Source organism: Rhinopithecus bieti, unplaced genomic scaffold, assembly GCF_001698545.2.
Source record: "Rhinopithecus bieti isolate Rb0 unplaced genomic scaffold, ASM169854v2 scaffold_13271, whole genome shotgun sequence".
Classification (NCBI taxonomy): domain Eukaryota; kingdom Metazoa; phylum Chordata; class Mammalia; order Primates; family Cercopithecidae; genus Rhinopithecus; species Rhinopithecus bieti.
The window spans coordinates 350036-376839 of NW_016807521.1; the positions used below are offsets into that span (position 1 = coordinate 350036).

Here is a 26804-nt window from a genome sequence, read left to right on the forward strand (position 1 = left end):
TATATATATATATATATATATTTGTTCAGCCTTTCTAGATGTTTTTGGAATACCTTTATACATAAGACATTATAGTAGATTCTGGGAGTCACGGTGCCTGGTTGCAGGGAATAACAAGTCTTTTTTTCTTTTTTTCTTTTTTTCTTTTTGAGACAGAGTTTCGCTCTTATTGCCCAGGATGGAGTGCAGTGGCGCGATCTCAGCTCACTGCAACCTCCACCTCCCAGATTCAAACAATTCTCCTGCCTCAACCTCCCAAGTAGCTCAGATTACAGGTGTGCGCCACCATGCCCAGCTAATTTTTTTTTTTTTTGTATTTTTAGTAGAGATGGGGTTTTACCATGTCGGCCAGGCTAGTCTCAAACTCTTGACCTCAGGTAATCTGCCCACCTCAGCCTCCCAAAGTACAGGGATTACAGGCATGAGCCACTGCACCCAGCCTGGGAATAACAATTCTTGTAGGGAAAATAGAGGTGAATCAGAGAAACACATAATCAAAATTCAGTTGTAAATATGATGAGTGTCACAAAAAGGGACTTGCAGAGCTGAGAGCTCTGACCTAGTCATGGAGAGTGGACAGAATTTTCATAGGAAGGATCCAGGGTTTCCAATGAAGTAAATAGATATTCACATGCCCTGGGAACGAGGCTAGAGAATAAGTCATCCTGAAAAAGGGAAGGTCCTTCTCCTCTCCATGTGCCCAAGCAACACTGGGCTGGACCCTGGTGAAGCAGCCATGGTGGAGAACACTGCCATCATGTAAGGCGAGCTGGGCCCTTGTACATGCAGGGAGAACAGGAGCTAGGCAGGCAGGCCCAAGCAGGACTCTCTGAATATATGAGCTGACTTGGGCCTGGGATTCTGAGCATAGGCACATTCAGTATTATAGTAGCAGGACTAAGTTATTCCCTTGGTTGGTCATCTTTTCTGGTACCTCTGGGCTTCCAGTAAATTCCTATTATTAGATAAAGGCTTGGATTTGTTGTGCTGTGGGGATTAAGGAACCAGCATTTCATGTCTTTGAGATAATGAGTAAAGTAAGAGGTGTCACCTCTCCTCTCAAGGCCAGAACAATGGTGCCATAGTGACCTCACTAGAGGATGACTGTCCTGGAGAGGCCACTCTCTGGGGAAGGTTACTGGGGGCAGTGGCAGCAGCATGGCAGCCTGCAGGATGAAGATGCTGGAGTGAAAGACCATAGGGTCCATGCCACTTCTGAAGTCATGCCTGAAGCATGCAGGAACTAGCTAGGAGCCATATTGAGGACTTCCTGAAATCCAAGGGCAGCTTGACCCACAGAAGTGACTATTATTTCATGTAGTAGACCCAGATGGACAAAGCCTACACTCTTTGTTACAAATGAACATCTTCTATAACAAAGAAGGCTGACCAAAAGAGGGTACTGGAGGGATGGTGGAAGTTGTTACCCTATCAGGGTTATTGGACTCATGCACAAGATGCTGAGGTTACCCAAGAATGTTAGTGCCTAGCCTACCCCAAGAATAAAATTGAGCAAGTCAGAAGTAAATGCAAGGAGCAATTTTATTGAGCATCTGCTATGGGATTGTAGGGATTGTACCAAGCCATTTTACACCATCTCATTTAATCTCAGCAAAACACGGTGAAACCGTCCTTGTTACCCCCATAATATAAATGCAGTGGAAACTCAGATTTTAGGAGACTTTTTCAAAGGTGTGCAGTCAGAAGTACTCAACAAGTGCTCAATCATAGTTGCTTCCTTTCCAATGATTCATGAATCTATAATCAAGTAGTGGAAATATCTGATGAAGGGGTCACTAGGTTCCTTCATTTGATTCTTCAAGAAGTTCAGTCTTGTTACAATTGGTCCTTCCAAAAGCCAGTGACAGAGAGAATTAGGCACACAGAGGAACAGCTGGTCTGTGAAGCAGCCTCCAACTAGGGAATTTTTAATGGCTTCTTCAAGCAGTGATAACTTTGGGCAAGAATTACTCAAATCATACAAGTCACTCCTATCCAAGCCACAATGATAGACACTGCACGTTTACTCTGCAAAGTAGAACAGGGCATTGTTCAGAGTCAAAAGAAAGCCAAGACTTTATTTTTCTCAAGTCACACAAAGACATAGTAATTCTTCTGTCCACCCCAGAGACCTTTCCCCCAGGAGGAAGTTGACTGTATCCCTTCAGCAGCCCTGACCCTGGAGGTCCCCTAGAGGATAAGGAATCTGATCTAGATCTGAGATCAGTCCACATTCTGACAGCCCATGGGACCTTTTACGAGCTGCCTTCAGAGCTGGGCTCAGAAACAAAGGATCCCATATGGTCAGGGCCAGCCAGGCCTACACAGGTCCCCCACGCAACTCCTCATTCTGCACCCATGGAAACTGAGGCCCACATAGGGAAACAATCTGTCCAAAGACACTTACTGATAGAAGCTAATTTGTGATTTGAGCTCAGGTATTCTCAAGCCATAGGAAGCTCAGAACTTGGGAGGGATCCAGACAGCTCAGAGCACAGAAGGCTGAATGAGGAGATGCTGCCAAATTTGGGAATGAGGATGCTGGTGCACATCCGTGGCTGGCAGGAGTGTGTGGAAGAACCAGCCTCAAAGCAATAGCCTCTGGGGGATGTAGTCCAGAATAACACATTTAGCCTTAGCTAAATCATGTGACTACTCTGAACTGAAAAGACATGAGGCATTTGCCCCATTTTCTGGATGAGGAAACCAAGTCTCAGTAAGGTGGTTTTGGGAACATCTCCTAGCTGGTCAGTGCTGGAACCAGAACCTGAGCCAGTTATTCCTGGTGTATGGGGTCATGATCCCTCACCTGGACTGCACTGAGGAGCCGTGAGAATTTCCCCACTGCAAAATGCTCTTCAAAGCGAAGCAAACATGGGATTCAGTGGATGCAGCACTGATCCTAGAGTCAAAGTAGATGGGTTCAGGCCAGGCGTGGTGGCTCACACCTGTAATCCCAGCACTTTGGGAGGCTGAGGTGGGCAGATCATGAGGTCAGGAGATTGAGACCATCTTGGCTAACGTGGTGAAACCCCATCTCTACTAAAAATCCTAAAAATTATTCAGGCGTGGTGGCGGGCACCTGTAGTCCCAGCTACTTGGGAGGCTGAGACAGGAGAATGGCGTGAACCCAGGAGGCAGAGCTTGCAGTAAGCCAAGATCACACCACTGCACTCCAGCCTGGGCGACAGAGCGAGACTCCATCACAAAAAAAAAAAAAGTAAATGGGTTCAATTTCTGAAGTGTCCTCTTCACTTTGATCACCACGGACAAGTTACCAGGAATCCCTGGGTCTCAGTGTCCCCAGCTGTGGAGCAATGAGTAATAACCCCTGTAATAATAACTCCTGTATTAATTAGATATGCCATTTAAATGTCTGGTCCTTGAGTATCTATGTAAGAGGTGTCAGGAGGGCTCCCTTGATGTTTGCCAACAGCTTCATCTATCCCTCTGCCAATACAACTCCAGAAGGAGGCTTACCTGCTTGCTGTGGCGCTCGTCATATCTGAGTGGCAAAGTGCTCACAGTTTGAACAAAGAATGTTGTAGTGAAACTTTTTGTCAATTCTCTCCCTTGCCAAGCGAATGATCTCATGGACAGGCCATGGTCTGTACTTGTCCAAGTAGCTGTTGACCCGGTATGTGCTATTCTGGACCGCATCCCCCAGAGGCTCATATTTCACCACATCCTTTGAAGACCCACCTAAAATACAGACAGACACTCTAAGGTACTACAGTGCTCAGGGATGCAATGTTGGAAAAGGATGGGGAGAAGGAAGAACAAAAAGTTCCACTATTGACCTTTGAGTGTGACTATCTCTTCCTACTCTTCTCTTTTGTTCTTGTTAGATTTAACATGAGTGCAAATATTTGATAAGTATTTGTAATCTAAATACTTAACAGTGTGTTGAGATTATGCTCCCATTGCAACAAATGTGAAACTACTTCATGGCGACCATGGTATTCCACTACATGGAGGCACTTTAATTTATTTGACAACTCTCTGACTGTTAAGTATTTAGATTGTTTAAACTGGTTCTCTACTATAGACAGTGGCATTATTATAAACACCTCTTATGTATCTTTGGGTATGTGTCTGACTCAGACAGGTTTTAAAGTTTTTTGAGTATCTACCAGAAAGAAGTAGTTCTCATTCAGTTTTCTTACAATTTCTTCCAAGTAAAAACACCTATCTCCATTTTACAGAACAATCTTGTGTCAGAAAGGTTAAGTAACATGCCCAAGAACTGAAAGTTGTGAAGTGAAGTTTTGAAACAACTCCAAAAGCCTGGCAATTTCTACCCTACTGTGTAGCAAGCAGGTGACTCAATGGCAAGACAGAACTTTCTGGAAACTTAGGAAAGGGTCACAATAGGCTTGTCAAAAGATGAAGTCCACATTCTACTCTTTCATGAATGAAAATCTGGGGTACTAAAATTCAAAAGGAAACAGAGATAATAAGCACAGTAACGAATTGTGCTTTCATTTACTTTTCTCAACTCAAAGCTAGTGTTTAAACTGATCATTCGTTCTTACCTGAATTGATCAGATGGACCACATAACCATCTCCCACATAGATGGCCCAGTGCTCATACAGAGTGTGATAAATCTCAATCAAGTCTCCAGGTTGTGGGTTTTGGCATGACTCCAACAGAAAAACCAGACAGCGTGTGGGAAAACTTCTAGGAAGCATCAGAGACCTGGCTTGGGGAGCCCCCACCTCAGCTGCAGAACTGCTCACTGCCCAGCAGCATCAGATATTTACCCAGGAATGAGAGACTCTGATGACTGATGGGATCACCAGCTTTGCTGTCACTCTCAGAGGTCCCTTGTGAGGAACAGTAGGAACAGAGTTTCTTCTTGGTGTTTCTGTTCCAAAGCCTATGTGTATATTCAGGTGTACCCACATGATTGCATTTATACACATATATATAATGTGCATATATCCCTGCATGCAAGATCAGCACACTTGAATAAGCACATGATGTCACCTATGTTGGAGAACCTGGCCCAACCTGGGCAAAACTAGAATGGTGGCTGCTGAGCTTTCTTGTTAGACTGGGCCTCAGGGCCCTGAAACATTTGTGCTGCCCCATGGTGTGTATTACCATATATTTTATTTTCTACTCTGATGCTTTTGATATCTGGGGCATTGCTGACCCTAGAGAGTCAGCCCCTCCCAAAGCTAGCCAGTTCCTAGAGATGGCATGCAACTCACCCATAAACACACTCTTCAAGTGAAAACTAACCAATACAAAGCTCACACCCCCAGCCACCTTCCCTACCCACCCTGGTAACCGAAGACAAAGGGCATATACTCTTGGGAGTTCTAGGGCCCCACCCACCACTGGTTCCTCTCCATACTACCACAGTTGATGCTCTCTGGAAAGTGCAACCTCCTGACAGGAGGCCAACCAGCACAAAAATAGTGCATTAAACCACCAAAGCTAAGAATCCTCACAGAGTACATTTCACCCTGCTGCCTCTACCAGAACGGGTGCTGGTAATCCATGGCTGAGAGACCTACAGACAGTTCACATCACAGGACTCTGTGCAGACAACCCCCAGTACTAGCCCAGACCCTGGTAGACTTGCTAGGTGGCTAGATCCAGAAGAGAGATAACAATCACTACAGTTCGGCTCTCAGGAAACCACATCCCTAGGAAAAGGGGGAGAGTAGTACATCAAGGGAACATCCTGTGGGACAAAAGAATCTGAACAACAGCCTTCAGCTCTAGACCTTCCCTCTGACACAGCCTACCCAAATGAGAAGGAACCAGAAAACCAACTCTGGTAATATGACAAAACATGGTTCTTTAGCACCCCCAAAATATCACACTAGCTCACCAGCAATGGATCCAAACCAAGAAGAAATTCCTGATTTATTCCTGAAAAATAATTCAGAAGGTTGGTTATTAAGCTAATCAGGGAGGCACCAGAGAAAGGTGAAGCCCAGTTTAAAGAAATAAAAAAAAAGATACAAGAAGTGAAGGGAGAAATATTCAGTGAAATAGATAGCATAAGTAAAAAACAATCAAAACTTCAGGAAACAATGGACACACTTATAGAAATGCAAAATGCTCTGAAAAGTCTCAGCAATAGAATCAAATAAGCAGAAGAAAGAAATTCAGAGCTAGAAGACAAGGTTTTCAATTAACCCAGTCCAACAAAGACAAAGAAAAGAGAATAAGAAAATATGAACAAAGCCTCCAAGAAGTCTAGGATTATGTTAAACAACCAAACCTAAGAATAATCAGCATTCCTGAGGAAGAAGAGAAATCTAACATTTGGAGAACATATCTGGGGAAATAATCAAGGAAAACTTTTCCAGCCTTGCTGGAGACCTAGACATCCAAATCCAAGAAGCTCAAAGAACAGAAATTCATCACAAAAACATCATTGCCTAGGCACATTGTCAACAGGCTATCTAAAGTTAAGACAAAGGAAAGAATCTTAAGAGCTCTGAGGCAAAAGCACCAGATAACCTATAAGGGAAACCTATCAGATTAAAAGCAGATTTCTCAGCAGAAACTCTACAAGCTAGAAGGAACTGGGGCCTCCTCAAACAAAACAATTTGTTTCAGCCTCCTCAAACAAAACAATTATCAGCCAAGAATTTTGTATCCAGCAAAACTAAGCTTCATATATGAAGGGAAAATACAGTCTTTTTCAGACAAAGGCTGAGAAAATTCACCACTACCAAGCGACCACTACAAGAATAACTAGGCCGGGCGCGGTGGCTCAAGCCTGTAATCCCAGCACTTTGGGAGGCCGAGACGGGCGGATCATGAGGTCAGGAGATCGAGACCATCCTGGCTAACACGGTGAAACCCCGTCTCTACTAAAAAATACAAAAAACTAGCCGGGCGAGGTGGCGGGCGCCTGTAGTCCCAGCTACTCAGAGGCTGAGGCAGGAGAATGGCATAAACCCAGGAGGCGGAGCTTGCAGTGAGCTGAGAACCGTCCACTGCACTCCAGCCCAGGCGACAGAGCGAGACTCCGTCTCAAAAAAAAAAAAAAAAAAAATAGCTAAAAGGAACTTTAAATCTTGAAACAAATCCTGAAAACACATCGAAATGGAACCTCTTTAAAGCCTAAATCTCACAGGACGCATAAAACAAAAATACAATTTAAAAGAAAAAGAAAAAACAAAAAAACAAGGTATACAGGTGACAAGTAGCATGGTAACTGGAATGATACCTCACATCTCAATACTAACACTGAAAGTAAATGGCCTAAATGCTCCACTTAAAAGATACAGAATTGCAGAATGGATAAGAATTCACCAACCTGCTGTCTTCAAGGGACTCACCTAAAACATAAGGGCTCACATAAACTTAGGGTGAAGGGGGTAAAAAGACATTTCATCCAAATGGACACCAAAAGTGAGCAGGAGTAGCTGTTTTTTTTGTTTTGCTTTGTTTTGTTTTGAGACGGAGTCTTGCTCTGTCACCAGGCTGGAGTGCATTGGCACAATCTTGGCTCACTGCAACCCTGCCTCCCAGGTTCAGGTGATTCTTCTGCCTCAGCCTCCCAAGCAGCTGGGACTACAAGCACGTCACACCACACCCAGCTAATTTTTGTATTTTTAGTGGAGACAGGGTTTCACCATGTTGGCCAGGATGGTCTCAATCTCTTGACCTCATGATCCACCCACCTCGGCCTCCCAGAGTGCTGGGATTACAGATGTGAGCCACAGCACCTGGCCAGAAGTGTTACAGGAAGTCAGGGACCCTGAATGGAGGGACTGGCTGAAGCCACGGCAGAAGAACATAATTTGTGAAGATTTCATGGACATTTATTAGTTCCCCAAACTAATACTTTTATAATTTCTTGCACCTGTCTTTACTGCAATCTCTAAACATAAATTGTGAAGACTTCACGGACATTTATCACTTCCCCAATCAATACTCTTATAATTTCCTATGCGTCTTTAATCTCTTAATCCCATCATCTTCATAAACTGAGAATGTATGTCACCTCAGGACCCTGTTAACTACACAAATTGTTTGTAAAACATGTATGTTTGAACAATATGAAATCTGGGCATCCTTAAAAGGAACAGGATAACAGAGATTTTCAGAGAACAAGGGAGATAACCATAAGGTCTGACTGCCTTCTGGGCTGGGCAGAACAGAGTCATATTTCTCTTCTTGCGGAAGGCGAATAGGAGAAATATTGCTGAATTCTTTTCCCAGCAAGGAATAACCCTGGGAAAGGAATGCATTCCCATGGGGAGGTCTCTAAATGGCCACTCTGGGAGTGTCTGTCTTATGGGGTTGAAGATAAGGGACGAAATATGCCCTGGTCTCCTGCAGTGCCCTAAGGCTTGCTAGGATTAGGAAATTCCAGCCTGGTGAATTCTAGTCAGACCCATTGTCTGCTCTTGAACCCTGTTTCCTGTTAAGATGTTTATCAATGACAATACATGCCCAGCAGGATGTGGAACCTCATCAGTAATTCTAATTTCGCCCTGGCCTTGTGATCTTGCTCTGCCTCTCTGCCCTTGTGATCTTTTCCTGCCCTTTCAAGCATGTGATCTTTGTGACTTACTCCCTGTTCATACCCCCATCCCCTTTTGAAATCCCTAATAAAAAATTGCTGGTTTTGCGGCTCAAGGGGCGTCATGGAACCTGCCAATATGTGGTATCACCCCCAGAGGCCCAGCTGTAAATTTCTCTCTTTGTATTTTTTTTGTTTCAACTTCATTTAGTTCTGCTCTGATCTTGGTTATTTCCTGTCTTCTGCTGGGTTTGGGTGTGGTTTCTTCTTGTTTCTCTAGTTTGTTGAGGTGTGACCTTAGATTGCCTGTTTGTGCCCTTTCAGACTTTTTGATGTCAGTGTTTAGGGCTATAAACTTTCCTCTTAATCATCACCTTTGCTGTATCCCAGAGGTTTTAAGAGGTTGTGTCACTACTGTCCTTCAGTTCAAAGAATTTTAAAATTTTCATTTTGATTTCATTGTTGACCCAGTGATCATTCAGGATCAGGTTATTTAATTTCCATGTATTTGCATGGTTTTGAAGGTACTCTTTCTCTTTATTTCTCAGACCGGCCAACACTTAGGGAAAAGAGAAATAACCTATGTTGAAATATTGGGGGCTGGTTCCTCCGATACAGAGGTAGCTATTCTTATATCAGACAAAACAAACTTCAAAGCAACAGCAGTTAAAAAAGACAAAGAGGGACATTATATAAAAGGCCTTATCCAACAGGAAAATATCGCAATCCTAAACATGTATGCACCTATCACTGGAGCTCCCAAATTTGTAAAACAATTACTAATAGACCTAAGAAATGAGATAGACAGCAACACAATAATAGTAGGGGACTTCAATACTCCACCTACAGCACTAGACAGGTCATCAAGACAGAAAGTCAAGAAACAATGGATTTAAACTATACCCTGGAACAAATGGACTTAACAGATATATAAGAGAACATTCCACCCAACAACCACAGAATATACATTCTATTCAACAGTGCATGAAACTTTCTCCAAGACAGACCATACGAGAGGCCACAAAACAAGCCTCAATAAATTTAAGAAAATTGAAATTATATAAAGCACTCTCTCAGACCACAGTGGAATAAAACTGGAAATTAACTCCAAGAGGAACCTTCAAAACCATGCAAATACATGGAAATTAAATAACCTGATCCTGAATGATCACTGGGTCAACAATGAAATCAAAATGAAAATTTTAAAATTCTTTGAACTGAAGGACAGTAGTGACACAACCTCTTAAAACCTCTGGGATACAGCAAAGGTGATGATTAAGAGGAAAGTTTATAGCCCTAAACACTGACATCAAAAAGTCTGAAAGAGCACAAACAGGCAATCTAAGGTCACACCTCAACAAACTAGAGAAACAAGAAGAAACCACACCCAAACCCAGCAGAAGACAGGAAATAACCAAGATCAGAGCAGAACTAAATGAAGTTGAAACAAAAAAAATACAAAATATAAATGAAATAAAAAGCTGGTTCTTTCAAAAGACAAATAAAATTGATGGACCATTAGGAAGATTAATCAAGAAAAGAAGAGAAAAAATCCAAATAAGCTCAATTAGAAAAGAAATGGGAGATATTAAAACTGATACCACAGCAATACAAAGATCATTCAGGGCTACTATGAACACCTTTATGCACATAAACTAGACAACCTAGAGGAGATGGATAAATTTCTGGAAAGATACAACCTTCTTACCTTAAATCAGGAAGAACTGGATACCCTAAATAGACCAATAACAACAGTGAGACTGAAATGGTAATTTAAAAATTTAAAAATTACAAACAACAAAAAAGTCCAGGACCAATGGATTCACAGCAGAATTCTACCAGACATTCAAAGAAGAATTGGTACCAATCCTATTGACACTATTCCACAAGATAGAGAAAGAGGGAACCCTCCCTAAATCATTCTGTGAAACCAGTATCACCCTAATACCAAAACCAGGAAAGGATGTAACTAGAAAAGAGAACTACAGACCTATATCCCTCATGAACATAGATGTTAAAATCCTTAACAAAATACTAGCTAACTGAATCCAACAACATATCATAAAGAGAATCCACCATGAACAAGTGGGTTTGACACCAGGGATGCAGGGATGGTTTAACATACACATGTTAATAAATGTGATATACCATGTAAACAGAATTAAAAGCAAAAATCATATGATCATTTTAATAGATGCAGAAAAAGCAGTCGACAAAATCCAGCATTCCTATATGATTAAAACTCTCAGCAAAATCGGCATACAAGGGACATATCTCAATGTAATAAAAGTCATCTACGACAAACCCACAGCCAACATAATGCTGAAAAGTTGACAGCATCCCCTCTGAGAACTGGAGCAAGACAAGGATGCCTACTCTCACCACTCTTCTTCAACACAGTGCTGAGAGTCCTAGCCACAGCAATCAGACAAGAGAAAAAGATAAAGGACATCCAAATCGGTAAAGAGGAAGTCAAACTGTCACTGTTTGCTAATGATATGACTGTTTACCTAGTACGTCCTAAAGACTCCTCTAGAAAGCTCCTAGAGCTGATAAAAGCATTCAGCAAAGTTTCTGGATCCAAAACTAATGGACACAAATCAGTAACTCTTCTACACACTAACAGTGACCAAGCTGAGAATCAAATCAAGAACTCAATCCCTTTTACAATAGCTACAAAAAAATAAAATAAAATACTAGGAATATACTTAACCAAGGAGGTGAAAGACCTCTACAAGGATAACTACAAAACACTGCTGGAAGAAATCACAGATGACACAAACAAATGGAAACACATCCTGTGCTCATGGATGGGTAGAATCAATATTGTCAAAATGACCATACTGCCAAAAGCAATCTACAAATTCAATGCAACTCCCATCAAAATACTATCATCATACTTCACAGAATTAGAAAAAACAATCCTAAAATTTATATGGAACCAAAAAAGAGCCTGCATAGCCAAAGCAAGACTATGCAAAAAGAACGAATCTGGGGGGCATCACATTACCTGGTTTCAAACTATACTATAAGGCCATAGTCACCAAAACAGCATGGTACTGGTATAAAAATAAGCATATAGGCTACCAATGAAACAGAATAGAGAACCCAGAAATAAAGTCAAATACTTTCAGCCAGCTGATCTTTGACAAAGCAAACAAAAATGTAAAGTGGGGAAAGGACACCCTTTTCAACAAATGGTGGTGCTAGGATTACTTGGCTAGCCCAATGTAGGGAGAAATGAAACTGGATCCTCAATCTGCTCACCTTATTACAAAAATCAACTTCAACATGGATTAAGGACTTAAAGCTAAGACCTGACAAACTATAAAAAATTCTAGAAGATGGCGGCGTGGGGTTGGCTCCAGCCTGTAATCCCAGGCACTTTGGGGGGCCGAGACGGGGGCAGATCACGAGGTCAGGAGATCGAGACCATCCTGGCTAAAACGGGTGAAAACCCCGTCTCTTATAAAAAAATTACGAAAAAACTAGCCGGGCGAGGTGGCGGCGCGCCTGTAGTCCCAGCTACTCCGGAGGCTGAGGCAGGAGAATGGCTTGAACCCGGGAGGCGGAGCTTGCGGTGAGCCGAGATCGCGCCACTGCAATCCAGCCTGGGACAGAGTAAGACTCCGTCTCAAAAAAAAAAAAAAAAAAAAATTCTAGAAGATAACATTGGAAAAGCCCTTCTGGACATTGGCTTAAGCAAGGATTACATGACCAAGAACCCAAAAGCAAATGCAATAAAAACAAAGATAAATTGCTGGGACTTAATTAAACTCAAGAGCTTTTGCACGACAAAAGGAACAGTCAGAAAAGCAAACAGACAACACACGGAGTGGAGAAAATCTTCACAATCTATACATCTGACAAAACACTAATATCCAGAATCTACAACAAACTCAAATCAGCAAGGAAAAAACAATCAATCCCATCAAAAAGTGGGCTAAGGATATGAATAGACAATTCCCAAAAGAAGATATATAAACAGCCAATAAACCTATGAAAAGAAATGCTTAATATCACTAATGATCAGGGAACTGCAAATCAAAACCACAGTGTAATACCACCTTACTCCTGCAAGAATGGCCATAATAAAAAAAAAAAAAAACAGTAGGTGTTGGCATGGATGCAGTGAACAGGGAACACTTGTACGCTGTTGGTGGGAATGTAAACTAGTGCAACCACTATGGAAAACAGAGTGAAGCTTCCTTAAAGAACTAAAAGTAGAACTAACATTTGATCCAACAATCCCACTACTGGGTATCTACTCAGAGGAAAAAAAGTCATTTTATGAAAAAGATACTTGCACGCGCATGTTTATAGCATCACAATTCGCAATTGCAAAAACATGGAACCACCCAAATGCCCATCAATCAATAAATGGATAAAGAAACTGTGGCATATACATATGATGAAATACTACTCAGCCATAGAAAGGAATGAATTAATGGCATTCACAGCAATGCAGATGAGGTTGGAGACTATTATTCTAAGTGAAGTAACTCAGGAATGGGGAACCAATCATCATATGTTCTTACTCATAAGTGGGAACTAAGCTATGAAGATGCAAAATCTAAGAAGGAACTAAGCTTGGATGCAAAATCCAGGAAGGAAACAATGGGCTTTGGGGACTCAAGGGGAGAGGGTGGGAAGTGGGTGAGGGATAAAAGACTACAAATAGAGTGCAGTGTAGACTGCTCAGGTGATGGGTGCACCAAAATCTCACAGATCACCAGTAAAGAACTTACTCTTGTAACCAAACACCACCTGTTCCCCAATAACTTATGGAAATTTTTTTAAAAAAATTTTTCTTTTTGAGACAAAGTCTCACTGGGTCACCCAGGCTGGAATGCAGTGGCGTGCTCTCAGCCCACTGCAACCTCCACCTCCCAGGGTCAAGCAATTGTCATGCCTCAGCCTCCCAAGTAGATGAGATTACAGGTGGCCACCACCACACCTGGCTAATTTTTGTATTTTAAAAAAATTATTTATTTATTTATTTATTTATTTTTTTTGAGAAATAGTCTCACTCTGTCACCCAAACTGGACTACAGTGGCACAATCTTGGCTCACTGCAGCCTCCACTTCCCGGGTTCCAGCTATTCTCCTGCCTCAGCCTCCTGAGTAGGTGAGATTACAAGCACACGCCACCACGCCCGGCTAATTTTTGTATTTTTAGTAGAGACAGGGTTTCACCATGTTGGCCAGGCTGGTCTTGAACTCCTGACCTCAGGTGATCCACCCTCCTCGGCCTCCCCCCAAAAAAATCTTTTTTAAAGAACGCTATTAATGTTATGGTATGAATACTATAATATCAATGTGAGAAATACAGTGCAATCTCCACTGGTCATCTTTGAAAAACTCCACACATAATCTCACCCCAAGAACTCCAGAAGGAAGAGTTCACCCCAAAGGGGGCCTTACCAACTTGCAAAGGGGTTGGCCATATTTCAGATCAGTGACAAAGCATTCACTGTTATTAAAAATAACTTTATGCATCTTCTGGTCGCCAACCATCTCCTCTGCAGAACTGATTATCTCACCCACAGGCCGAGGTCTGTACTTGGGGTCCAAACGGTTGTGGACCCAGCAGAGGCAGCCCCATGCCACATGCTCCAGGGGCTCCTTTGTCACCACGGCCTCGCCAGTCAGAAACATGAAGGGATTGGAGGAACCAATCTTGAAATACTTACCTGGGAATCACAGACAGTGGACAAAAGGCAGGTAAGGTAAGGACACAGAGGCAGGAGAAGAAAACAGAAGGTTGAAAAGTACCAGTTACTGAGCTTTTAGTGTTACCCCTTCACCAAGAAGTTTGGCAGAATCATAGACTTTGCTTTTTGTGTTTACCAAGATGTGTCATGAATATTTTACATGTTATAAATGTGATTATCAATGGCTATACCATATGACAACGTCATCATGTTGCATTATAAGTGTGTACATAATTTAACCAGTCCACTACTATTAGGCATTTAGGTTGTTCAAAATATTTAGCCATTATACACAATGATGTTAGAAATACGCCTGAATATACTTGTTGATTTTAATATACTTGTGAAATTCAGAAGGGAATCCATTTTTATTACTATCTATGGTGCTTGGATGCACTACAAGGCTGGTTTTTATTCTACCCTTCAAGGAAAATATTATCATCTTCATTTTCAAGAACCAATATTGGGCCCAGAGGAACAATATCTGACTTTTCTATGCTGTGAAAAGTCCTAGAACCAGGATGTGAAACTGCTTCTCTCAAGCCACAAAGGGCAGGCTCCTTCCACTGCACTGAGCTGATCCAGAGGGAACCCTTCGTTAAATGTCTTCTGTCCTATGACCCAGCAAAGTTCTAGGCACATACACAGATGCACAGAAGAGCTATCCACCAAGGAACTCTCAGTTCCATTCTATAATGAGCGTTATATATTTAGAGGGACCATAGCTGATGTACACAACCTTAAGCATGATTTTATTTATTTGTATCTAATGTCAAGCTGATGTTTGGACTGAGAGTCTATCCTCTTAAGAAAATCTACCCACACCCTGGAATTTAGGCACAAAATAGAACCATGTCTCCTACTGGGCCCATGGTGATGGGAGCAACGCTGATGAACCTTAGGTAAATCATCTGCCTTCTCTGAGCCTCTATAACTCAGAAATGAAGAAAATGCTTGTCCTAATCTGTCCCCTGCCCAGGGTTGGACCTTCCTCTGGCCTCATGTTTTGCCTTGCAAGGCCCCTCAGGGTCATCAAGACTAAATGACCTTGATTTAATGTTTGTGATCAATTCCTACATTTGCACAACTCTCTCAGGGTAAGTGATAATGTATAGATACAAAGGTGTTACTCTGATACGGATGACAATGATTTGGGTGTGGCGACAACACAAATGCTTGGTGAAAAGAGAACATCAAAGGCTGTAAAACCACACCTCTGTAGAACGTAAAGCAACTTGCTTCTAACTTAGCAGGTTCATTCTAGCTTTGTTTTTTGTTTTGTTTTGTTTTGTTTTGTTTCGGACGATACATTTATTCATTCCTTCATTCTCCTGTTAACCAGCTTGTTCTCATTATTTCACTAACAAAATACTTTGAAAATTTCATTTTCTACAGTCCTTACTTGGAGGATCCAGGTGGATCATGTAACCATCTCCCACATAGATGGCCCAATCCTTTTAGCCAACATGGAAAATCTCAAACAGATCTCCAGGCTCAGGATTTTCAAAAAACTGCAACAAAAAACCAGCTCTGGCTCTGGCCTCTGCTGCTCTGCACATCTGGGTCTCTCTGCCTCCATCACCTCCCCACATCCACTCTTCCTCTTCCCCTCCCTCAGACCCTCTCACCTGAGAGGCGGCCCTGGTGGCCCAAGCCTGGCTCAGCTGACCCACCACTCCATTCTCAGGCCCTGGGTCCTCCGTGGCCTCTGCTGCTCCCTGCAGAGGTCGGGTTGAGCTTCAATTCCCTGTGCCTGTCTGTGCCCCTCTGTGCTGTGAGCTCCACGCAGACAGGATCCTGTGTGCTCCTTCCTCCCTCCCTCCATCCCTGCACCTCCAGGATCCAGTGAAAGGCCTGGCATGGAATGGGACAAAGGAAATAGACAAGGAAAAGGGAAGGGGGAGGAGCAGAGCCAGGACTCCTCCCTAGCTCCTCCTCCACATCAGCCACATTGGTCAGGGAACCACAGGACCCAAAGATGGTCTCCACGTGGGAAGAGGGAAAGGCTTTTAACAGTACTGCTGAATGTCTAAAATCAGTTAAGGCACTAGCAGCAGCAGCTGATGGCCAATGAAATATGAGCTTTGGCCTAAATAAGGAAATGGCTCCCTGTTAACAGCCTTGATTTGTTGTGGCAGCAGTAAAGTCCTTCCCCAGAATCAGGTGGTGCTGGTGGAGTGGACTGTGGTGAAAGCAAAATAAATCTTGGGGCCCCCAAATCACTAACTAAAGGAAAAAGTCAGTCTGATAAATGCTTAGGACAAAACTGTCTCCCATTCTATTCAAAATCATCCCTCTGCTCACTGAGATAAATGCGTATCTGATTGCCTGCTTTGGAAAGGCTAATCAGAAACTCAAAAGAATGTAACCATTGGTTTCTCACCTACCTGTGAGCTGGAAGCCCCCTCCCTGCTTTGGGGTTGTCCTGCCTTTCTGGATGGAACCAATGTACATCTTACATATATTGATTGATGTCTCATGTCTCCCTAGAATGTATAAAACCAAGCTGTGCCCCAACCTCCCCTTAGGTACCTGTCATCAGGACCTCCTGAGGCTGTGTCATGGGCACGTGTCCCCAACTTTGGCAAAATAAACTTTCTAAATTAACTGAGAACTGTCTCAGATATTCAGGGTTCACTTTGCCCTCTGGAATCTGCAGGATTCATTCCGGAATTGTTTTCTTTCTAGATTTAAGAGCCTGAGCCCTGCTGTTCCTTTTCAGTCACACACCATTGAGCTCAGCCTGCTCTCCCTGGAGCTTCTGCCAATCGGTACATCTGGGCTGATGGGAGGAAAGATTTCAGTATTCAGAACGCTGCTGCTGAGATTAGAATGCACCTTATAAGGCAGGACGATGCCACAGAGGAACGAGGAGAGAGAAAGCATTGTTTGGGGTTGAGAAGGGACTTAGGCCCTGTTGCAGCAGAAGCAGACGATGTTGGGATTTGCTCGTTTCCCACGACCCAGGGTCCCCCACCTGCCCACTCTCTGGCTTCTCCTCTGGCTAAGGTAGACTCAGCCCCTGGCACCCCACAACTCTCTACTACATGGGGATCCCGGGCTCCCCACACTGTGCCAGATACACAGAGGAGGTGAACTCTGCCCAGAGGCCTCACTGTCCAGCAAGACAGATGGACTTTCAAAAGACAAATGGTTTTCCGTGAAAGCCTTCTGTGAAAGGAAAATAAATCTTGGGACCCCAAAATCATGAAGCCAAAGGGAAAAGTCAAGCTGGGAAGTATGTCAGGCAACCCCGCCTCCCATTCTATTCCTAAATAATAGCTGCAAAGAAGCTACATACCTCCCTCACAGTCTGCCCACAAGGAAATTCCTTGTGGACAAAGGACAGAACTCATCTCAAGGTCAGTCATCCCTCTGAGGCTCACATGAGACAAATGCATATTTGATTTCTTCCTCTGCCCTATTGTTTATGTAAAAATACAGTGGTATGAAAAAAAAGAGAGAGAAAAAAATACGGTGGTATGAAATTATACCAAAGTGGTTTGCTAGGGGGCTCTCAGGCCTTCAGCCACAAACTAAAGTCTACACTGTCGACTTCCCTACTTTTGAGACTTTGGGACTTGGACTGAGCCACTACCGCCTTCCTTGCTCCTCCGTTTGCAGATGGACTATCGTGGGCTCCACCTTGTGATTGTGTGATCAATTCTCCTTAATACACTCCCTTTCATGTACACATATATCCTATTATTTCTGTCCCTCTGGAGAACCCTAACTAATACAGAGACCCTTTGCTGCTAATTCACCTCAGATTACTAGGGCACCCCTTAATAGAAAGTCAACTATTAAACACTATGGTAAATACTTGAAACAAATATTTTTTTTTGTTTTTTTTTGAGACAGAGTTTCGCTCTTGTTGCCCAGGCTAGAGAGCAGGGGCGTGATCTCGGCTCACCATAATCTCCACCTCCTGGGTTCAAGTGATTCTCCTGCCTCAGCCTTCCTGAGTAGCTGGGATTACAGGCGTGCACCACCACATCCAGATAATTTTGTATTTTTAGTAGAGACAGGGTTTCTCCATGTTAGTCAGGCTGGACTCGGACTCCCAACCTCAGATGATCCGCCTGCCTCAGCCTCTCAAAGTGCTGGCATTATAGGCGTGAGCCACTGCGCCCAACCAGGACAAATTCTTAACGTTTGCATAAGCTTGCTTCCGACAGGAGCATTGTGAACTTGGCAGAACGATGCCACTCCTTCCAGCCCAGTGATCATATATTGCTAAAGAATGGAGGGAAACAGGCTCAACTCAACACCCACAGGAGAAATGGAAAAGGGCCTAAGGTGTGCTCCTGGCCACCAATTTGGCACTGAAACTGGTGGGCATCACGCCATGGAGCCACCACACACAGGTGAAAGTGTCCTACCAGATGAAACATCCATGACAAAGGCCACCCAGGCCACAAGATGGGAGACAGAACCCCTAGAAGGCCTGATTTCCATTCAAAAGATGACAAGCTATTCTTTTACAATATGTTTCTAAACTTTTTCTTTCATGGACACAAGATTATGCAGATATCTTACAGCAAGACTCTTGCTGGATCTGTGGTCTATTACTCCTCTCTAGCCCTATGTGACTGCTTTGGTGAGCCTCCCCTAAACAAGGAAAATTTGGGTTTCTTTATAGAAAATCTTAAACAATCAATGGACAGGATTGCAAATGACCAGAATAACTAAAAAAAAAAAAAAAAAAAAAAAAAAATTCAGAATGGCCTATTAAAAAAACTTTAAATGATGCAATGTCAGGTTCCTCCTTGAGCTGCAGTTAAAACTGAATATTGTATGTATATTCCCAATAACTCGGGAAACATTTCTTTAGCTTTGAAGGATATGCACCAACAGACTGAGGCCATATCTAACCCTGCACTGTCCCTCAACGAAGTGATAGCCTCTTGGTTTGGTGGAGGACCTTCCTGATGGCAGAAATTCTTGTTGTCCTAACCACCCTCCTGGGCATAGGCATAACACTATGTTATGGCCTATATTGTTGTCATATGCTGTTCCAAAACATTCCTCAATCTCATAAGATTATGTTGCAACAGGCACTGCCTTTGAGTTTCCTAAGTCGGGTACATTACCAACGCCAAATAGATATCTTCCACTCCAGTGCCCCCGATGAAGACCCTCTCCAGCAGGCAGTAGCCAGAAAGAATGCATCGCCCACTTTGTCTTAGTTCACCATGTCATAGTTTGTACTCTTGTACTAATCTCGTAACAAATCAGTGCTTGGAAAAGTAACTAACATGATAGAAATCATGTACAAATCGACAGTGGGGACTGTGGCAGGCCAGGTGTCCATTAGCAACCAGCACACTCAGCCTTCACCAACACCTTGCTATAACTCTGAGGAGTGTATAAGTTAAATATTAAGGAACCAGAGAAGCTAGTGCCTTAGTACAAATGCTAGAAAGCAAAACAAGTTTATCAAGATCCCGCCTGGGCTTTCTCAGATCTTAGGGTTTAATTAAAATAATGAAAGTCCTCAGGCGGGGATCAGAAGCTGGTTGACACGTGAGAGGTTTTCTGCTCTAGGGAGATTCCTCAAGCGGTCGCTATGTCAACAGACACAGATGTTTCTCTTTCTTCATATGATGAAGATCAGGGATCCAAACTTATTCGAAAAGCTAAAGAGGCACTATTCGTACCCGTTGGAATAGCAGGTTGTGCAGCACTTGTTACATATGGATTACACACATTGAAGAGCAGGGGAAACACTCAAATGTCCCTTCATCTGATCCACATGTGTGTGGCCGCCCAAGGCTTTGTTGTAGGAGCAACGACTGTTGGTAAGGGCTGTTCCGTGTGTCAGGAATTCTGGGCAAAACCTAAGCCTTAGAAGAAGAGATGCTGTCTTGGTCTTGTTGGAGGAGCTTGCTTTAGTTAGACGTCTCATTATTGAAGTTATGTGTTATTGTGGAAAATGAACTATTTGAGTGGGTTTAGATGGTAACACAGCATTTTGAATATTGGCTTCCTTTCTTGCAGGCTTGATTTGCCTGGTGACCAAATTACTAGTGACTAGTTTACTAACTAGGTCATTCAAGGAAATCAAGTTAGCATAAAAGAAATATGTCACCTAAATGCACTAGATTGTGTTGAAATGTCCATCTTCTTCAATTGTGAAGATGAACTTAGTTCTAAAGGAGATAGCAGGCCAACCCTGAAGTCCTCCCAGTTTGCTGCAGGATCTCACATGTTTTGGATGTTATCTAAGAGTTCTATTTGCCCCAGTTAACTTTTTTCTGCCCGTCTTGTGGACTGGCTGGCTCTTTTAGAACTCTGTCCAAAAAGTGCATGACATATAAATTCTAAAGCTTCCCACAACTGATGTATCTATGTGTGTGTATTTAAACCAAATCTAGAAAGCTTACAATAGAGCTGCATAGTAGTGGTATTTATTCAAGAATCACAATTGTAAACATGAGAATAACTTGTGGATTCTAATTCTTTTGTAATTGTGAATTATATTTTTGCTGCTGTTATATTAGAATAAATTTTAAATGTCATCTTGAAATAGAAATATATATTTTAAACACTCATGCAAAGGTAGATGAACACTTTTTTTTTTTTTTTTTAAGAGAGTTTCGCTCTGTCACCAGGCTGGAGTGCAGTGGCGCAATCTCAGCTCACTGCAACCTCTGCCTNCCGGGTGACAGAGCGAGACTCCGCCTCAAAAAAAAAAAAAAAAGAATTGTAAACACTAAACAAATTACCTATAATGGAATCAATTAATAACTTATGAGCAAGCTGGTTTGGCCACACAGCATAACCAAACTTTTATAAACTACCGAATGCTGTTACACTTGTGAAATTCTCTTGTCTAATCTGAATTTACATTCCATGGTGATACTGGTGATACTATGGTATATATATATATATTGTTATTAAAGTAAGTGACCCATGTCAAAAAATAAAAGTAAAAAAAAAATGGAGATGTTCTTGCATACCTTGTACTAGGACCCATGTTAGATTAAGTAATTTTTCCAAGACTCTAAAGTAACTGTCTAGACCCCGGATTGTAGTTAAAGATTAGATAGAGTGAAACACTGGCTTTTGGCTTGTAGGTACATGAATGTATATAAGCACTTGGAAAAAACTTGTAATTTGGAGTTGGTCTGGTGAGTTACTCTGACCTCCCTGTAACTGGTTGCAGAGATAAATTCCCTTCTTTCCCAGCCTGTCTGCATCTCATTACTGGACCACGAGAACAAACAGCCAGACCTCGTTCTGTTTGGGAACAATCTTACATATACTGATCGATGTCTCATGTCTCCCTAAAATGTATAAGAGCCAACTGTACGCTGAGACCTTGGGCACGTGTTGTCAGGACCTCCTGAGGCTGTGTCACCGGTGCATCCTTAACCTTAGCAAAATAAACTTTCTAAATTGACTGAGACCTATCTCAGGTATTTTGGGTTAACACTTCTAAAGACAAGCTCTGCAGCTGTGCGCCCAAAGCCAGGAATCCAGGCTGAAGCCGTTACAGAGGGAGCTACCCACCTGCTGTAGAGTCAGTAATGCAAAGTTCCGGGGACTTACTGAAGCCATTTGGAAGCCAAGGCGGAGCCTGGTTGTCTGCTGCTTGTGGATCAGCTTTCACACAGACGTGGAAAATTTTACTTTCAAAAACAGAAGGAAATGCTGACACTGCTCAGAATGACCACTGTTCAAAAAAGGAAACATTTCTCTAAACAGAAAGTGTAATGATTTCCTCTAAAAGGACAGAATAATAATGACTCTCCTCAATAGCTGGAATCAGGAGTGCAGAGAGCCACTTTGGAAACACCCAACGTAGGAAGGCAGCCCTGAATTTCTGTCCCTGCTTGAAAAAGCAAGGTCTCGGCCGGGCGCGGTGGCTCAAGCCTGTAATCCCAGCACTTTGGGAGGCCGAGACGGGCGGATCACGAGGTCAGGAGATCGAGACCATCCTGGCTAACACCGTGAAACCCCGTCTCTACTAAAAAATACAAAAAGAAAAACTAGCCGGGCGAGGTGGCGGCACCTGTAGTCCCAGCTACTCGGAGGCTGAGGCAGGAGAATGGCGTAAACCCGGGAGGCGGAGCTTGCAGTGAGCTGAGATCCGGCCACTGTACTCCAGCCCGGGTGACAGAGCGAGACTCCGTCTCAAAAAAAAAAAAAAGAAAAGAAAAGAAAAAGCAAGGGGTCTTCCAGTGAGAATCCTGGGCAACTCTTTCTGTCCCAAGAAGAAGAAGCATTAGAGGCAGGGAGGTGTCAGCCTTCAATATAGCCCTCTATTATCTGGGCCAGGCTCGGTGGCTCACTCCAGTAATCCCAACACTTTGGGAGGCCAAGGTGGGCAGATCACGAGGTCAAGAGATCAAGACCATCCTGGCCAACGTGGTGAAACCCTGTCTCTACTAAACATACAAAAATTAGCTGAGCATGGTGGTTCACGCCTGTAGTCCCAGCTACTTGTGAGGCTGGGGCAGGAGAATCGCTTGAACCCGGGAAGCAGAGACTGCAGCGAGCCGAGATCATACTACTGCACTCCAGCCTGGCGACAGAGCAAGACACCATGTCAAAAAAAAAAAAAAAAAAATCTAATAACAACCTCCAGAAAATACTGGGATTACAGGTGTAAGCACCATGCCCGCCTTACTGCTTTGTTAGGCTTTTTCCGTACCAGTTTCTTTCTCCTCTCCTTCTGGAGATCCAGTCACGCATACATTGGACCACTTGACATTGTCTCACAAATCCCTGAGACTGTGCTCTCCTTTTTCTTCATTTAATCTGTCTGTGCTTCAGGTTCTAGATTTGTATTGTCTTCTCTTCAAGATCACTTAACTTTTCCTCTGGAGTGTTTAATCTGCTTTTAATATTATCCAGTAAACTTTTCATTTAAGATTTATGTTTTTCAGTTTTACATTTTCCACTTGCTTCTCTTTTTTGGTTTCCATTTTTCAAATGAAATACGCTATTTGTTCCCTAATCACGGTCCCTAATCATGGTCAAGAAACTCAGAAGGGGGAGAAAGCATATGAAAACCAAAACAAGCAAAGAAAGAAAATGTAATAAAGATAAAAGAACTAATAAATAAAGTAGAAAAAGAAAAAATCAATCAACCTAAAGCTGGTTCTTTGAGAAGATCAATAAAATTGATAAACCTGTAGCCCACGGGGTCAGCAGAGACCCAAGTAATAAATATATTAGGCCTCACCTGCCAGGAGACCACACAATCTGCCACTGTGGCACAAAAGCAGCCACAGACAATACAAAAATAAATGAGAATAGCTGTATTCATGGGTCTTGTAAGACAGGCAGTGGGCCCAATTTGAACTGATTTGGATCCGTGTCCCACGCCAAATCTGTGTCCCACGTTTCAAGGGTGAGCCTGTGGTGAGAGAGGGCAACTTTTTTGAACCAGTACTGCTCCTCGCAGAGCAGGACTTACCCATAGACAGTGGGCTGAGTTGGCAGCATATGGGCTGTTGGCAGCTGTATTTATACTCACTTTTAATTACAAGCTAATTAAGAGATGCGTTATTCAGAACTTTCTGGAAAAGGGTGGAGAGTTTCCAGAACCATCTAAGGTAACTTCCAGGCCATTACCATGGCCTGTTGCAATGGCATTTGTAAATTGTCATGGCACTGGTGGGAGTGTCTTATGCTAATGAGCAGTGAGGACAAATAGAGGTCACTTCTATCACCATCTGCTAGTTTTGGCTGGCTTCTTCACTGCATACTGTTCTGACCACATCCTGCTCCGATCAACAGATCAACAGGGCTGCAAACAGAAAGCAAGTCTTGCCAGCCTCCTACCTCACTACTATAGTAAGTTAGTGGAGGAGGAACGTTTCCTTGTCTCAAATTCCAGCCAGAGTCTTTCCCAACATCTAAATATTGAATGCTGCCATGGCTTCAAATAAATTTGCAATGAAAAAAATATATTTCTAAATGGCTTTGTATTTTGCTGCAGGGTAGGAAAACAAAATCTCGGAACCCAAACTCACTAAGCCAAAGGGAAAATTCAAGCTAGGAACTGGGTTTGCCTCCCATTTTGTTCCTAAATAGATAGCTACAAAAATTAAAAGCTATATAACTCCCTCACCATTTGCTCACAAGAGAATTCTTTGTGAGCCCCAAGATCTTCACCCTAAAACGGTTCTGCTGAATGACACTCCGATGATGTAAATTGACAGCTTGTCATCACAGGTATGGGACAAAGGACAGAACTATAAGTCATCCGTCCTGAGACATCATCCCACCTGAGACAAAGGCATATTTGACTGCTTATATAAAAATGCAGATTCACTAAGCACGAAATGAATGCATCATTAACTATTCCTCTACCCCCTCGTTTCACATGTAAAATGCAGATTCAGTGAATGCTGATCAAAGACTCAAAGGAATGCAACCACTTGCCTCTTACCTACCCTCCCTTTTTCTCCCTCTTCTCTTTCCCCTAATGCCCACACTTTTCCCTTTCAATAATGATGTCCCCAGACGCACTTTGGAAAAAGCACAAACCTTCTGTTCCTTTTTTCCTGGATGTGTCCTTAACCTTAGCTAAATAAATCTCTAAATGTTTTATTGAGCGCTGTCTCAAATATTTTCTTGGTTGCAGCAGCTATTGCATCTAGCTATACAATATAAATTAATGTAAAATATCATATGCTTGTAATTTCATAAATGCTAGAAGGATCATCCCAACCGGGGAAAGCTACAAGAAGAAAGTGTTGATGGTGAGGCACAACTTCCTAGATTTTTGCTGTCAGTGGGCTGGTTGGAATTTAGATTCTTTGAGTATTAAAAACAAATCTGTCTTCATAACTGATTATTTCTGCTATTATTGTTACCTATTGGAGCCTCTAGGAAAAAAAGAGGCAATAGAGAAAGAGAGGCAGTCTCCAGATAGAGATATGCTTCCAGAATTTTTCAAAGAAGGTTTGAGGTTGCTAATGAGCTCTGGTGGGATTAGATGTCTGATCCTTAGGAGCAGATCATCAAACCTGATGTGGGTCAGTTTGGACTCCAAGTCTGACACAGCAGAACAGGCTTCAGAAAGCCTTGCTTGTCACTCGGAATACAGCCGTCACTCCTGCCCCATCTAAGCTTTGGTGCTGCTGAAGAAAGGCCACTGGCTGTTTTGGAATCCTGAATTCACAGACCCCAACTGCCTGGAACTGACTCTAAGCTAAAACCTGACACTATCTACCACAAGCTGTTTCAACCTCAGCACAAGCTGTGATGAACTGGAAGTGTAAGCAGACAGGAAGGGTTTCCAGGGATTATAGGAATTTAATCAACGGAGCCATCAGCCTTTTACAGCCTACCGTCCTGCAGCCTGTTTCTTCCTAAACCTTGCATGGAATGCAGTCATGTGGTTGGTTAAAACCAGCTCCTAATGGATCCCAGCAACTTACAGATGAACCTGAGTGAACTTTCCTCATTACCCTGCTGAAGTCTCCACCCCGGAGGAGCTACAGCTTCATTACCATAACATGCAACCTACGTGTTGGCATGATGACTCCCTGCATCTATGCAACTGCGACCCCCTCCTCTGTATGTGCTGATGAACCCTCTCCCCTCTCCATCACCCATGAAACCCTCTAAGGGAGGAGACCACCCCCCATATTGTCTTATGCCCAATTTCTGCCTCCAAAAAAAGAAGAAATAAAAACTAAAAGGCAGAAGTGAAATCCACAGGCAGACAGCCCGGCACCGCTCCCTGGGCCTGGTAGTTAAAGATCGACCCCTGGCCTAATCGGTTCTGTTATCTATAGATTACAGACATTGTATAGAAATGCACTGTGAAAATCCCTATCTTATTTTGTTCCGGTCTAATTATCGGTGCGTGCAGCCCCCAGTCACATACCCCCTGCTTGCTCAATCAATCACGACCCTCTCACATGCACCCCTTAGAGCTGTGAGCCCTTGAAAGGGACAGGAATTGCTCACTCGGGGAGCTCGGCTCTTGAGACAGAAGTCTTGCCGATGCCCCCAGCCGAATAAACCCCTTCCTTCTTTATTTCGGTGTCTGAAGAGTTTTGTCTGTGACTCGTCCTGCGACACCTCCTGTCACTTTTCCTAGGGAAGACTGCTTTGGAGAATCCTCCCAGTGTCCTCCTTACTTGTGCCAAGTAATAAAACTCCTATTGATCAACACCTGTGTTCTCATGAAAAGTTGTTTGTTACCAGATGAATGATCCCCAGTTTTTTTTTGAGTAACAGAAGCAGGCATGTATAGTTTCTTCTGATAGCAACCAAATACATGTCATTTGTCCACATCAATCAGTCCTGCAATTCTCCAACACTGACTGACTGCGTGTTCAACAATCCAACTCAATTCCGATGCTGACTATCCAGAGTTAGGCTCATCCTCCACAGGTACAGGCTCCAGGCTCAGCAACAAATGGAGTTCCTTGGCTACTCACATTTCTACGTGGCTGAGTACAAATGGTGGAGACCCCCTGAAGCCTCTTTAAATTTGATAATTCCCTAGAACAACTTCCAAAATTTAGAAAACTGCTTTACTTATGATTGTCAGTTTATTATAAAGGATACAACTCAGGAACGGCAACATGGAAGAAACTAATAAGAAACTAATGGGGGG

The 26804-nt window shown here is 42.9% G+C and overlaps 1 pseudogene; it reads left to right on the forward strand.

Moving 5' to 3' along the window:
• Positions 1–19769: 19769 nt before the first annotated feature.
• LOC108536130 (HIG1 domain family member 1A, mitochondrial pseudogene) lies at positions 19770–20066 on the forward strand (annotated as a pseudogene).
• Positions 20067–26804: the final 6738 nt, after the last annotated feature.